The 15,530-nt window shown below is 48.5% G+C and overlaps 1 protein-coding gene across 5 annotated transcripts in view; it reads right to left on the bottom strand.

Moving 5' to 3' along the window:
• The window catches only part of LPP (LIM domain containing preferred translocation partner in lipoma), a 311,393-nt gene that overhangs the window by 275,824 nt on the left and 20,039 nt on the right, over positions 1-15,530 (bottom strand). The window contains exon 1 of one of the 5 annotated variants that reach the window (XM_083504204.1): positions 913-1,112. The exons of the other annotated variants lie outside the window; for them this stretch is intronic. The gene's annotated coding sequence lies outside the window, so the exon portion shown is untranslated. Of the gene's footprint in view, positions 1-912; positions 1,113-15,530 lie in introns of those variants that run through there. 5 annotated transcript variants of the gene reach the window in all.

The raw sequence follows: 15,530 nt of genomic DNA, 5'->3' as shown, positions 1-15,530 counted from the left end.
CAGCAGCCCTGCAAAGTAAGATAAAGGAGGGAAGCTGGGGCTTGCCTCCATTTCCCCCTGGGAGCCAGGAAGCAGTAGGGGATCCAGGGTTTTCCTGCTGGCTCCCTGACTGTCCACAAAACAATTTCCTTTCAGGAAAAAGGGAAGGAGAGGGGTTCAGGGGACGTGCCGTAGCTCAGGGTCAAAGCATCTGCCTCGAATGCAGAAGATCCCACAGGTTAAATCTGCAACAGCATCGCCGAGCAGGATTGCGAGACCCTCCTGCCCAAAACCCATCGCTGCCAGTCAGTGTAGGAAATACTAAGTTAGATGGTCTCCCTCATTGCAAGGTAGCTTCCTGCGTACTCCCTATCTGGTCAGATTTCTAATTTTTTGCACGCAAAATGTGGGCTGGCACGTTGGAGGAAAACAAGAGGCGATTGCGGCACCAACAGAAAACAAGTTGCGAGCTGAAGAAACTGTTCCTGTTGAGATCTCCATTCCTTCGATGGATCAGAGATAAATATTAACTCGGGCAATGAATAAGTCCTCCGGCTCAACGGACCATACATGGGCAGGCAGCTCTTTCTGGAGACAAAGCATGTCAGGAACCATAAAGGCTGTTTTGACGCCTTCCTGGGACTCAAGGCAAATGGCAACAACGGACTGCAAACCATGGCTGGCACTGCCAATTTATGCCAAGGCCAGCCTTGAGCCTCACTGGCAAGGACCATGACAGTCTGCCGGAAAGGACTCTGAAGCACAGCTGCCTGTCTCCTCCTCCCCTTGCCCTCCCTTGCTGTCTGGCACTGGGCATTTTGCCTCTTCGCTAACCGGACCCACATGGCACGATGCAAGCTCCGTCGTGACCCCTCACCCTGCCACCCTGGTTGTTCGCCATTCCGCTCACGAGGCCAATAAGGAGGTACTTACTGGAGGCTGGGCTGTTCTCCCTGCCCGAGGGGACGCCTTGTCCCAGAGCGGAACAAATTTGGAACCGGCTCCAGGAGTGAGCAAAACTGCCGGAGTGACCACAAGCACAAGGAAGAGGGAGAGAGGCAGGCAGAAAGAAAGAAGGAAGGAAGGGGAAAAACTTCTCCTGCCTGGAGGAATTCAAATCTCGCTTCCACCAGGCCCTGAGTCACCTCCCCTCCCCTTCCAATAGATCAGAGCATGGGTAAACATTTCCAAATATGGAGATCACGACTACCAAAGGATGTCAGGAAAATCGCCCTTCTTCGGGCAACTTGGGGACGGCCGCTCCAGAGGCGGAATTCCCCCGCTGTGGGTCAATGATTAACGTCGAGCCGGGTGCTGGGCCTCGCTGGCCTGCCAGGTCAGCGCCTTGCCAACGTTGCAGGGAACTACGAACTACGAAAGGCATTGCAAAGGCCACCAGCTCCTGCAGGTTTCTCTTCCTCAGTGGGTTCAGCAAGCCCTGAGAGTCTTATCAGCAGCTCTTAGCAAAGTGGAAGTCATACGCTCAGAGGCAGAACACCTCTCAACGACGGTCGCCATTCCTGAGAGCATCTGCTTAGCCACTGGGGGGAACGGGACGCCGGACTGCTTGATCTCCAGAGGGCATTCAAATGGCAAGCAAGGAGATCCCGTCTCAACATTAGGACGCAGTTTCGGAGAGCTGCTCAACAGCAGAATGGTCTCCCTCGGAAGGTGGTGGACTCTCCTTCCTTGGAGGGATTTAAGCTGAGGTTGGACGGCCATCTGCCCGGGATGCTTTAGCAGTGATTCCTGCATTGCAGGGGGCTGGACTAGATGGCCCTCGGTGGTCCCTTTCGACTCTATGACTCCGCAAATCTATCTGATGCAACAGGGCAACTGCCACGCTCTTTATTTGCAAACGGTCGAATCCAGAGCTGGAAAGGACTTTCCTCAGACTATGTGCATCCATTCACTCCTGTAGGAACAGCACAGGTGGGCAATTGGATCCGGGCAGCTGGCTGAATCCTTATCTCTCCCACGTTGGAGAGGTGGCGGGGGCCGCCTGTCTGCCCATCACCTGGCAGAAACCAAGCGCCAACCCCAGCTGATCAGCAGCTCTCACAAAGCACAGGGCTTCAGAGGCAGCCAATGGCCTTGCCATGTGCCGACGACCACAGTAGCTCTGGCATAGACAAGGCTTTCAGCAAAGCAGCGACTTTACCAGGTCCACACCTAGGGTTGGGCACATGGACGCAGCATTGCCTATACGGCTCAGGTGTTGCTGGAACCCTCTAACGTCTATCATCCCTGTACAGCAGCCATGCTGGGTGGGGCTGCATCTTGTTAGCTTGCATCCAGTTCTCCAATCTGTTAAGGTCATTTTGAATCCCAGTTGTGTCTTCTGAGGCATTAGCTACCCCTCCCAGTTTGGTGTCATCTGCAAATTTGATGAGCATCCCCTCAATTCCTTCATCCAAGTCATTTATAAAGACATTGAACAACAACAGGCCCAGGACAGAACCCTGGGGCATCCCACTCGCCACTTTTCCCCAGGATGACGGGAAACCATTAATGAGTCCTCTTTGGGTTTGGTCAGTCAACCAGCTACAAATCCACCTAACAGTTACCTCACTCAACCCACATTTTACCAGCTTCCTCGCAATAATATCACGGGGGACTTTGTCAAAAGCCTTACTGAAATCAAGATACACTATGTTCACAGCATTCCCCTGATCTACCAAGTTTGTAACTGCATCAAAAAAAAAAAAAGAAATAAGAAAGTACAAGATCAGCCCCCACCGATCTTGGGGGATGTATTGGGTTGTTGTTTTTATTTTAATTATATGTTTTGTGGTTTTATATTTTGCTTTTGTTCTGTGAACCGCCCTGAGACCTCCGGGTATAGGGCAATATATAAATTTAATAATAATAATAATAAATAATCCTTCCATGCACCCCCTCTCCAGCTCGAACGGAAAAGAGGACACACACATAAAGCCCGAAAGTGGCTTACAATGCTTTGCCTTGTAAATGTAATTCTCCCCCCTCCCTGGATTGGGAAGCCTTCGGATTTTCCCCTCCTTGGGCCCTGGGGTGAGAGAGTTCAATGGGACTGCAGCCTTTATATGCCCCCTATTTTATTTATCTATTTTCCCTGGGGGGCAGTTGCAGAAGACAAGACAGCCCTCCCAGTGCAAACAGTCCTCTCTCCACGATTTGAGGACCGAAAATCTAAAGAATGCGCAATCCAGAAGAAAAAGGCTGTGACGCAGCTGGAGATTGCGGGGGCAGGCTGTGGCTGCTCTCTTAAAACAAGACACTTATCAGTTCTGCAGGCAAAGGAGCAGGAGTCCTGGGCTTTGGCCATATATGGCAAGGATCTGCTCAGAAACTGGCTTCACGATGTACTACTGCAGGGCTCAGGGGGGCTTAGGCCAGCAGCAGAGAGGATCTGGCGGCAGCACAGGATATCGCTCAGATTTCACAGGGAGGGATAGGAAAGTCGGGCTAGCGTGTGTGCCAGGGGCGTTGTCAGTCTGCACAACTGATCCCTAGGCCGCACAGACCCAGAGGTGGGGAGGACGCAAGCACACGCCAGTCTGATACAGGTTGGTGCGGAACAGGATCGTATCAAGTCCTACACTTTTAAGGTATTTTTAATATTTTGTTGGAAGCCGCCCAGAGTGGCTGGAGAAACCCAGCCAGGGCAGGTATAAATAATAAAGGTAAAGGTAAAGGGAACCCTGACCATTAGGTCCAGTCGTGGCCGACTCTGGGGTTGCGGCAATCATCGCACTTTACTGGCCGAGGGAGCCAGCGCACAGCTTTCGGGTCATGTGGCCAGCAAGACTAAGCCACTTCTGGCAAAGCAGAGCAGCGCACAGAAACACCATTTACCTTCCCGCTGGAGCGGTACCTATTTATCTACTTGCACTTTCACGTGCTTTTGAACTGCTAGGTGGGCAGGAGCAGGGACTGAGCAACGGGAGCTCACCCCGTCACATTCGAACCGCCAACCTTCTGATCGGCAAGTCCTAGGCTCTGTGGTTTAACCCACAGTGCCACCCACGTCCCTAATAAATAATAAATTATTAATTATTTATTATTATTATTATTTATTATTATTATTATTATTATTATTATTATTATTATTATTATTATTATTTTACAATGGACTCTTGGGTTGCAAACGTGATCCATGCGGGATGCACATTCACAACCCGCATCATTCGCAACCCACAGCTGCGCGTCTGCGCATGCGCGGGCTGCAATTTAGCATTTCTGCGCATGCGCAAAGCGTGATTTAGTGCTTCTGAGCATGCACGGCCACCAAAACCCAGAGGTAACCCATTCCCGTACTTCCGGGTTTCGGCAGTCTGTAACCCAAAAAAACGCAACCTGAAGCATCTGTTACTCGAGGTATGACTGTCTTACACAGAAGCAGACATGCAACTCCTGAAAAAGTATTCTGCCAGAAGCTCTTCAGATCTCTCCTTCCTTGGAGGTTTTTAAGCAAAGGTTGGACGGCCATCTGTCCTGGATGCTTTAGCTGAGATTCCTTCATTGCAGGGGGTTGGACTAGATGACCCTCAGGGTCCCTTCCAACCCTACAATTTTATGATTCTATGATTGTGTCCCAAGTCGGCCGTGCCACGGTTGCAACAGGCTGCCACATCAGCGTTGCAGAGGGTTGGACTATATGGCCCTTAGGGTGCCTTCTAGCTCCCGTGATTCCAGATCACCTTAAGAGGGCTCTCCTGCTTTGGAGAAATAAAAAAATTCCTTCCAGTAGCACCTTAAAGACCAACTAAGTTAGTTCTTGGTATGAGCTTTCGTGTGCATGCACACTTCTTGCACACGAAAGCTCATACCAAGAACTAACTTAGTTGGTCTTTAAGGTGCTACTGGAAGGAACCAACACGGCTACCTATCTACTACTGCTTTGGAGAGTAGGACTCGAACCCACAGCTTCAAGTTACAAGAAAGGAGATGCAGACTAAACATCAGGAAGAACTTTCTGACAGGGAGAGCTTTCGATAGTAGAACGGACTCCCTTGGGAGATTGTAGACTCTCCTTCCTTGGAGGTTTCTAAGCAGAGGTTAGATGGCCATCTGTCTCAGATGCTTTAACTGAGATTCCTGCATTGCAGGGGGGTGGACTAGATGAATCTTGGGGGTCCCCTCAAATTCTACGATTCTATGATTCTATGCACTACCAGGATCAGCCATGGCTAGCTTGCTTTTCTGATTTTTAAAGACAGTTTCTGGTGGGTGGGAAGTGGATCAGGGGTACGGTGGGTGACAATGGCTCTTGCTGGACAGAAACTGCTCAGATGGCACAGGTGGAGATAATAGAATCACAGAACTGTAGAGCTGGAAGGGACTCCAGAAGTCATCTAGTCCAGCCCCCTGCCAAGCAGGAATGTCTGAAGGAGCGTCTTCATTCCCATCGTTCTACCCAGACACTGAGGTCCAGCTCCGAGGGCCTTCTGGCGGTTCCCTCACTGTGAGATGTGAGGTTACAGGGAACCAGGCAGAGGGCCTTCTCGGTGGTGGCACCCGCCCTGTGGAACTCCCTCCCACCAGATGTCAAAGAGAAAAACAACTACCAAACTTTTAGAAGACATCTGAAGGCAGCCCTGCTTAGCGAAGCTTTTAATGTTTGATGCATTACTGTATTTTAATATTTTGTTAGAAGACGCCCAGAGTGGCTGGGGAAGCCCAGCCAGATGGGCGGGGTATAAATAAATTATTATTATTATTATTATTATTATTATTATTATTATTATTATTATTATTATCTCAGCTAAAGCATCCAGGACAGAAGGCCATCTAAGATGTAAAAACCTTGTCCTTTTTGCACCGCAGGTTGCACAGAGAGTCAGCGCAATCGCTCCACCCACTGCTGCCTCTCAGCCCAGCCAGTCTACAAAAGTTTCCCCAAAGCGGTGCATCCCTTGGGGGGGTTAAGAAGTTTCCCCACCCTTTCAGCTGAGAAGCCAACTTCCACGGTCCCCTCTCGCAACCCCGTAAGCTCCCCAAAAGCCGCAGTTCCCTTGCCACTCAGCGATGCCTCTCCCTTCATCAAAACAGAATCCGCATCTCAAAGGCCAGAGGAGTAGAAAGAAATAGCATAACATCAAACCCCCTGGACCTCCATGTTCAGACACACAAGTCCTTTTGCCCCATCCATCAACAAGAAGACACGGGTGCAAGGGAAACACGAAAGGCAGCGGTGTTTACTTCTGCCACGTTAGAAATGATTGAGAGGTCTCCGCAATCGGGATCTCGCCCGCAAGGCGCAGGAGAGATGGATGGAGCAAGGCACCACCTGAGTAGGCTTGTCATCTCTGGAGAGAAGTAGGAAAGATATTCTCACCAATTCTCCAGCTTGGACCAGAATTAAGAGAGGAGGGACGTCAGAGTTAGGAACAGGGGAGAGATACGATTTAAAGAGATTTATACATGGCACCATAAAGAAGGCTGATCGCCGAAGAATTGATGCTTTTGAATTCTGGTGCTGGAGGAGACTCTTGAGAGTCCCATGGACTGCAAGAAGATCAAACACATCCATTCTGAAGGAAATCAGCCCTGAGTGCTCACTGGAAGGACAGATCCTGAAGCTGAGGCTCCAAGACTTTGGCCACCTCGTGAGAAGAGAAGACTCCCTGGAAAAGACCCTGATGTTGGGAAAGATGGGGGGCACAAGGAGAAGGGGACGAGATGGTGGGACAGTGTTCTCGAAGCTACCAGCATGAGTTTGACCAAACTGCGGGAGGCAGTGGAAGACAAGAGTGCCTGGCATGCTCTGGTCCAGGGGGTCACAAAGAGTCGGACGCCACTAAACAACTAAATAACATACATGGCACGCAGTGGTCCAGTGCAGATCACAGGAATAAAAACTATGAAAGGTATTTGAAAAATACTAAAAGTATATATAAAAAATGACTAAGCACTTTAATAGGAACTTCTGACTAACACACAAATTTTGCAGCCGGTTATCCTTACGTGTGATGCATTCTGTGGGCTATTTTTCCAAATATGCACATTTTCCCGCGCACGGCTGCTGGAGAAAGGCCTTGCAAAATGCAGAGCGGTGCAAATGTCAAAGGATGGCTGTGTTTCAGTTTGCAGGAAATGAGGATTAGCTAGGTTCCCGTTAAAACGTGCATCTAATGAATTGATCCCCGATGGCTATGTGGAATATGAATAGCCTCTGCAAATTAAACTTATTAATGGCTTTGGGGACCCAAATTTATTTATTTATTTGGCAACAAATCATTAAAAAGTCAAAGTGGTTTACAGCATTAAAAGGATTTTTTAAAACCATACAATAAAAGCATGAAAACGTCTTAAAAAATTAAAAGCCACAAATTTTAAAGGAGCAAGCCTCAATAAACCATTGTGAAAGGATGTTGCCTGCACAGGCCTGGAGGAATAGAAAAGTTCCCAGCAGGCGCTTAGAAGTTGGCACAGAAGGTGCCCGCTGAATCTCCAGTGGCGGAGAGTTCCACAGGACTGGGCCCATGACATTAAAAGCTCAGCTTCTCTTTATTTGGTGCCCGGCCCAGCTCTCCCGTTGCCCAGGGCACCAGATGTGCCACAGTCAGATGTACTGGGACTCAATGCCTCCGCCAGTCCGTGGCGACAAGACACACCACAGAGAGAGGCAGTGGGAGAGATCAGCTGAATTGGTGGTGCCACTGGGTGAAATCGAGTCAAGTGGTGAAGTGTGAAAGAGGCACCAAGTGTGTCTGCCTCAGGGAGTCTCTCCCAGAAAGCGAATGCCTTGCTGGCAAGAGCAGAATGACTAAGCATCAACCTTTCCCCTTAACCCCACAGTTAGCGCCTTCCACGCCCAGCCAAGGTAAGCAAGGTGTTGAGCAAGGGCAGCTGCTGCACCCTGAGCAGAGACAGTCTCTCCTTATCTCTCTCCCAAAAGACGCAGCTATAATACCTCCAAAACCAGTAAAGGGGTTGGTGGCTCTGGCAGAGGCCTAGCTTGGGTAATACCAGCCCACAATCCCAACCAACCATGCATTCCCACGGCAGTTTCATTCCGTTTTCACAAGGTTCCCCTGCTAATTCCCGCATTATATTTGAGCTTTAAATGGAATTTTATTATTACGGTCACAGACCAGTTCCGGCTCACTTACAACATCAGGAAAATCACAAAACACAACAGGAATACAGTGGTACCTCCGGTTAAGTACTTAATTCGTTCCGGAGGTCCGTTCTTAACCTGAAACTGTTCTTAACCTGAAGCACCACTTTAGCTAATGGGTCCTCCTGCTGCTGCCGTGCTGACGGAGCATGATTTCTGTTCTCATCCTGAAGCAAAGTTCGGCAGCAGCGGGAGGCCCCATTAGCTAAAGTGGTGCTTCAGGTTAAGAACAGTTCAAGGTTAAGAACGGACCTCCGGAACGAATTAAGTACTTAACCCGAGGTACCACTGTATTTGAAAGACATCTGTAAGCAGTTAACATCACTAGCGGGGTTATACGTAAGATGAAATAGCAACCTTTTCAGGGTTAGTAATAAAATATTTTAGGTAATGATATAACAGGATAGGAAACGAAGCAAAATGTAAAGATGTAAAGTTTACATTTTGTAAACCATCAGACGGGAGGGAGGGAAGTTGTCAGGCTCAGTCGAGCCAAAGAGATAAAATATGTGTACAAATTCAACACTATGTTTTGTTGCTATTTTGTTAATGTTCTTAATATTATTTTATAGATATGAATGCTGCTGTACTTTGTGAATGCTATAATATGATTTTTGATGTTTATATTATTGTTTAGTTGTTTTGGCAATAGTGTTACATAGATGGTAATTGTTTCATTGGGAATTTGAGATAGTTTTGGTGATGATTGGTTAAGTATTCTATACGATTTATGCTGTATTCGTGATGTTCCATTATGTTATTTTTATCTTTTGTTTGTAAGCCGCTTTGGAATTTATTTGAATAAAAAACAGCATAGAAATAGAAGCGATCAATAGTTCCGTCTTATTTGCAAAAAGGGTCCCCGTCTCCCCATCCCTGGAAGCGAATTACATGGAAACGAGCAATAAACTTGCACTATATTCCATGGAAGACAGGAGTGCCTGGCGTGCTCTGTCCATGGGGTCACGAAGAGTCGGACACGACTGAACGACTAAACAACAACATATTCCGCTATATATCTGGAAGTGGCTTTTATGTATTTTGAACATTTCAGGGGGGGGGGGGTTACGGGGTGCTGAGTGGCACATTTAGTTTCAGAATGGTTCAAAAAATCTGGGATAATGAGCAAAGTGCCACACTACCCAAATGTTTAGAAAGTTGATGCAACTTTGAATCATTTTTCAGCTTATGGTTATTTTCAATTTACAAAATTTTACATTGTTACTGTTAATTTTCCTTTGTGATAATTGTATTGTTAACTGTATTTGAAGGTATGTGTTTTTTACAATCATGTGCTACATAAATTTGTGAAACAAATTGTTATAAAATAGTATAAAAGAACAAGCACTGAACAGATTTGTTTTACGGTGGACTCTATTGTATTTTGAAACAGTAAATTATACGGTGAAATTCACAGAAGGATAACTAAAGGCATTTCAAGGATAGACACTTTTGGTGAGACCGGGCTCCCTTCCTTTTCCTTCATAAAAGAGACAGAAAATATTTTTGTTCCACCCTCAACACAAGATTCTCTGCGGAGAGGCTACTTGGATTGATAATACATAAATAAACATATTGCGTGTGTATTATGTCTTGCATATGAAACTTAACAGGAAGGTACCACTGAACCATTGAACAATTTACTGTGGTTATACAGCTGCGCGTCTGCGCGGGTTGCGATTCAGCACTTCGGTGCATGCACAAAGCACAATTTAGCGATTCTGCGCACGCGCAGCCGGCGAAATACGGAAGTAACCCATTCTGCTACTTCTGGGTTTCAGCGGTCCATAACCCGAGGTATGACTGTATGTTGTTCTTGTACTTAAACAAAAAACAATAAAAATCATTAGGGGCGGTAGGAATTATAGGGCAATATTTATCCGTGTAAGGGACGCGGGTGGCGCTGCAGGTAAAGCCTCAGCACCTAGGACTTGCCGATCGTATGGTCAGCGGTTCGAATCCCCACGGCGGGGTGAGCTCCCGTCGTTCGGTCCCAGCTCCCGCCCACCTAACAGTTTGAAAGCACTCTTAAGTGCAAGTAGATAAATAGGTACTACTTTATAGTGGGAAGGTAAACGGCGTTTCTGTGTGCTGCGCTGGTGCAGGCTCGCCAGAGCAGCTTCGTCACGCTGGCCACGTGACCCGGAAGTGTCTCTGGACAGCGCTGGCCCCCGGCCTCTTAAGCGAGATGAGCGTACAACCCTACAGTCGGACGCGACTGGCCCGTACGGGCAGGGGTACCTTTACCTTTACCTTTATTTATCCGTGTAATCTTTCTGCTTCGTTACAGCACTGTTCTTTATATTGCATCTGATCTATCTAATGCTCTTTAAAAAGAAGAAGAAGAAGAAGAACTGGACCAGCTTTCTCTTAGGAAAAGTTTCTCTTAGGAAAAGTTAGGAAAAGGGAACGACGTCCTGCTTGCCTGCTTGATGAGCTGATCTTGAAGGTTGGAACACTTATCCTAAGGAGATCCCCATTCCAATTGTCTGCCATTTAAACTGGTCTTGAAAGATACCTCTGCATACTTCTGCTAACATTTGCAGGCGAGCAACCTCACAGGACAGGCGAAATCGCACTGATCTCCCCGCATAACGGCAACATCGATTTCAAATCCCCTGCCTCTTGTCTGATCCTCGCTCGATGGGCGAAAACAACTATTCCCTAGCTTCTTCCCGACATACTTTCAAACACTTGGAAGCTGTCAGCATGGCCTCTTTAATCTCCTTCTCTCCAGCCTAAAACATACCCGTCTCCCCCAGGCAACTGTCCTCAGAGGAACTGCCTTCACTCGTCATCCGTCCGGCTCAGTATTGCTGAAACTTGCTTCGCCAAGGATTCAGGCAGAAGTGCCCCCCCCCCCCCCGCCTGGAAATGATGTTGGGGAACTGAACATGGGACATTCTGCGTACAGAGAAGATGCTTTGCCACGGAGCCACAATCCTTGCAGAGAAGCACAACCCTTTTGCAGTTTAACTAAGGCCTCCTTCGCACATACAGCTGGCAGCAAAGGACCACAAACTTAGAATCACGGAATCATAAAAGTGGGAAGAGGCCCCACCTTATGCTCTTTTGATTTGTCTTTAGAAACATTTTCGGGGCTCCTGGTTAGAGGAGGCTGCTTTTGCAAGGCTGTAGCATCAGGCTTGGACGCGGGTGGCGCTGTGGGTTAAACCACAGAGCCTAGGACTTGCTGATCAGAAGGTCGGCGGTTCGAATCCCCGCGACGGGGTGAGCTCCCATTGCTCGGTCCCTGCTCCTGCCAACCTAGCAGTTCGAAAGCACATCAAAGTGCAAGTAGATAAATAGGTACTGCTCCGGCGGGAAGGTAAACGGTGTTTTCATGCACTGCTCTAATTCGCCAGAAGCAGCTTAGTCCTGCTGGCCACATGACCCGGAAGCTGTACGCCCGCTCCCTCGGCCAATAAAGCAAGATGAGTGCCGCAACCCCAGAGTCATCTGCGACTGGACCTAATAGTCAGGGGTGCCCTTTACCTTTACCTAGCATCAGGCTTAAAACTAGGGGAAGAGAGCAGTCTCGCTTTTCCCCAACTCTCCAGTCTGCCTGCAGAAGGGGCTGGCAGCCAGCCAGCCAACCGGTGCCCCCCACCCCAAGCCTAGACCAATCCCTAGCCTTCGCTGGAGCACTGCACAAAATTACTCCTGCCAGGCTTGGAGTCGTGGAGAGGGGGGCTTTTACAGTCCCTTTTAAATTGACACGATTCATAATGAAAACTGCTGGCAACCGCATTAGTCTCTCGGGCTCTGCAGATCAAGGCCCAGTAGGAGTGAGGAAGCAAATTGGTAATAGGTGCAATTTTCTTCTTTTTATCCCGGATAATTACTGTGGAAAGGCAGCCTCTCCTGGTGCCTCGCAATTAGCTGAAATAACCAAATCAAACGCGACTCTCTTATTAGCAGGGGCTGCGCAGGGAAAACAAAACCTGTGCCCGCCCCCTGGTCCAGCTACGAAGGCTGGACGTCAGAAACACTGTTGATTAAAGAAAAAAGGGAATCAGAAAGGCTGTGGGGTGCTCTTGGGGGTACATTTGTCCCTGGAGGAATTGGTCTGCCACACGTCTCACTTCCCGAAAAGTCCCAACTCAAGAGCTAAGCCACATCGTTCATCCAGGCCCCTTCCACATGCAGGAACGGGGCCTTCCAATTCTTGCACAGATATCACATCATCACAAAATCACATTCTTCATACGGGTATTGCTCTTTCCAAAGGAGTTGGGTATGTTTCGCATGGGAAATAGGGGACTGAGAGGAGATGTGCTATCCATCTTCAAATATTTTAAGGGCTGTCATATGGAAGAGGGAATAAGCTTGTTTTCTCCTGCCCCGGAGGGGAGGACCCAAAGCAGTGGCTCCAAACGGCAAGGAAGGATACTCCAACTAAACGTTAGGAAGAACTTTCTGATGGGAAGAGCTGTTCGGCAGTGGAACAGACTCCTTCGGGAGGTTGTGGACTTTCCTTCCTTGGAGATTTTAAATCAGAGGTTGAACAGCCATCTGTCGGGGATTGTTTTAGCTGTGATTCCTGCATTTCATGGAATAGAATTGTAGAGTGGGAAGGGACCCTATGAGTCATAATAATAATAATAATAATAATAATAATAATAATAATAATTTTATTTATACCCCGCCCATCTGGCTGGGTTTCCCCAGCCACTCTGGGCTACTCCCAACAGAATATTAAACAGAATGAAATATCAAACATTAAAAACTTCCCTAAACAGGGCTGCCTTCAGATGTCTTCTAAAAGTCAAATAGTTGCTTATTTCCTTGACATCTGATGGGAGGGCGTTCCACAGGGCAGGCGCCACTACTGAGAAGGCCCTCTGCCTGATTCCCTGTAACCTCACTTCTTGCAGTAAGGGAACCGCCAGAAGGCCCTCGGCACTGGACCTCCGTGTCCGGGTGGAACAATGGGGGTGGAGACACTCCTTCAGGTATACTGGGCGGAGGCCATTTAGGGCTTTCAAGGTCAGCACCAACACTTTGAATTTTGCTTGGAAACGTACTGGGAGCCAGTGTAGGTCTTTCAGGACCAGTGTTATGTGGTCTCGGCGGCCGCCCCCAGTCACCAGTCTAGCTGCTGCGTTCTGGATTAGTTGTAGTTTCCAGGTCACCTTCAAAGGTAGCCCCACGTAGAGCGCATTGCAGTAGTCCAAGCGAGAGATAACTAAAGCATGCACCACTCTGGCGAGGCAGTCCGCGGGCAGGTAGGGTCTCAGCCTGTGTACCAGATGGGGCTTGTAGACAGCTGCCCGGGACGCAGAATTGACCTGCACCTCCATGGACATCCCGTCATCTAGTCCAACACCCTGCAATGCCCTCTGGAGCAGGAGAAAACATACTTGCTCCATCTTCCATGTGACAGCCCTTGAGATATTTGAAGATGGCGATCATATCGCTTCTCAGTCTTCTCTTTTCCAGGCTAAACATACCAAACTCCCTCGACTGCAGGAGGCTGGACTAGATGTACAATTCTTTTACAGTGGTACCTCGGGTTAAGAACTTAATTCGTTCCGGAGGTCCGTTCTTAACCTGAAACTGTTCTTAACCTGAAGCACCACTTTAGCTAATAGGGCCTCCTGCTGCCGCCGCACGATTTCTGTTCTCATCCTGAAGCAAAGTTCTTAACCCGAGGTAATATTTCTGGGTTATCAGAGTCTGTAACCTGAAGTGTCTGTAACCTGAAGCGTATGTAACCCGAGGTACCACTGTACCTTGCCCCATATGCACCCACTTGGTTGCTTTGATCAGCGAAACCGACAGGTGTCACATGATACCTATATTCCCATCTCCAGGCTTCACCACAAATGTCATTATGGAGTATGTGGACAGACAACAGCTGAACCCCTTTTGCTGAGCTACTGGCCTACCACACAGGGGCGCTATTTAACACCATCACCGACAGCACCTGCCTGCCAGGTGCGCAGGGAGATAGCCAGGTCCCCTGCCCCAAGGAGGCTGCAAAGTTGCAAGCAGACCTATCGGAGACTGCCAGCGGATATTTAGATTTAATGGGGACTGCCAAGGATCCGGATGAAGGAAACCCTCGAGCGTACATTTGATCCGGGAACCGGGTTCCACCCCCTTCGCTGCTGCTGTTACAACCATGTAATTACGACGCCTGCTTGCAGGAGAAGAAATTAGAAGCAGGCGGATCTCAGCCAGCAGAGACCTGTAAGCACCGGGGAGGCATGTGCAAAGAACGCAGGAAGACCCAGGGTATTTTCCTCCATTGCGAGACCCCCGCCTCTGTTTTAAGCCATTGGGTGTGTTCTTTCTCTCCTGGCCTGCTCAGAGCTCACAGCTAAAAGAGGACATGGGTTCGAATTGGAGAAGCTTTGATGAACCAAGTCCGGTGTGGAAGGCGTGGAAGAGCGGCTTCTGTTTCTCAGGAGGAGACCTGAGAGCTGCCATTTTGAAATATCATAAGGCTTGCAATGTGCAAGAAGGAACAGGGTGACTATCGCTCCGGAAGACACGGGAGAAACCAGGAGGTGGAAACATCGGGGGAAAGAGATTGCAGCGAAATTTTGAGGACGGAAGAAGATAAGACGAGCCTGCCGGACCAGGCCAGAATGCCAGACTGTTCTCCCAAGACCCTGTGGGAAACCTGTATGCAGGATTCGAGCGCAACAGACTTCTCCCCGGAAAGATACATGATTGACATCCTCAGGTGGCCTGCTCTCCTTGGATACAAGTATTTAAACAGACATTGGTCAGTCATCTATCTGGGAAGAGGCTGCAGTTGCAAGACCCCTGCACTGACTGGGCAGTTTGACTACTTGAGCTCCGAGGACCCTCCTGGCTTTTAAACCCCATTTTTAAACCTCCTGCAATCCTGTCACTAAGGGAAAGTTAACGTGCAAGGTCGCTCGCATCTTCCCAAAGTCCGTGTGACCCCATCTGGCCAGCGTTTGCAAGTAAGTTGCTTTCATCGTTGCTCTTCAACCTTCCGAGGTAGCTGCTGGCTTACTGCACTGTGCTCTTTTCTTTTGCAAAAGTATAAGCCGCAGGCAGAGGCAGCCATACTTCTGAACACCAGTTGCTGGAAACCACAGGAGAGGAGAGTGCTCTTGTGTTTGGATCCTGTTTGCGGGTTTTGCACAGTCAACTGTTCAGCTGTGAGAACAGGATGCTGGACTAGGTGGGCCACTGGCCTGATCCAGGACTCTTCTCATGTTAAAATCCCATTTAGCATTAAATGCTTACATGAAGAGTTGGGGGGCTCCAAGTTGCTGCTTCCACTCTCTCTCACTCTCTCACTCTCTCTCTCTCTCTCTCTCTCTCTCACACACACACACATTTTCCCGAAGCTCCTTGGAGTATTTATCTGCAACAAGCAAATGCACCTTGTTTGCTTCACAATCATCAGAGATGCAGATATTTGAAGCTTCCCTATTTAAACATTACAGCCACCATGTGGAAA

This window comes from Podarcis liolepis, assembly GCF_965112155.1.
Source record: "Podarcis liolepis genome assembly, chromosome: 5".
In the NCBI taxonomy this organism is placed as follows: Eukaryota; Metazoa; Chordata; class Lepidosauria; order Squamata; family Lacertidae; genus Podarcis; species Podarcis liolepis.
The sequence above is the reverse complement of the archived record's forward strand: the minus strand, read 5'-3'. Positions and strand labels throughout refer to the sequence as shown.